The 351-nt window shown below is 29.6% G+C and overlaps 1 protein-coding gene across 1 annotated transcript in view; it reads left to right on the forward strand.

The window, feature by feature from the left end:
- Positions 1–351, forward strand: part of LOC106868880 (SCO-spondin) — a 19,543-nt gene that overhangs the window by 5,132 nt on the left and 14,060 nt on the right. The gene's annotated exons all lie outside the window — the stretch shown is intronic.

Genomic DNA, 351 nt, shown 5'->3' on the forward strand with positions numbered 1-351 from the left:
AAAAAAAAAAAAAAAAATACAGTAAAAATATCTCACTCAACTGTTCCAAACTCCAAACAGATTATTGCTTCTTCAAGCTCATCACAAAACTTGCAAAAGTTGTTCCACCAACTGCAAAACTGCAATTAAACTGATACCAAAAAATAAATGTCCAGTTGTACGCCTTCTCTTTGACTCCAACTTATTCAGTAAATAAGATGGTGTGTTATTATGACTCTGAATTGTTTTGACTCTTATTTCTAGCAATACTGGTGCTGAATAGTCGTTTTAGTGACATATATATTTTTGCCTTTCAGTTGAAAAATTGCTTACAAGCCACCCTTATTTATATATATATATATATATATATAT

The sequence above is a fragment of the Octopus bimaculoides genome, chromosome 27 (assembly GCF_001194135.2).
Source record: "Octopus bimaculoides isolate UCB-OBI-ISO-001 chromosome 27, ASM119413v2, whole genome shotgun sequence".
Taxonomy (NCBI): Eukaryota; Metazoa; Mollusca; class Cephalopoda; order Octopoda; family Octopodidae; genus Octopus; species Octopus bimaculoides.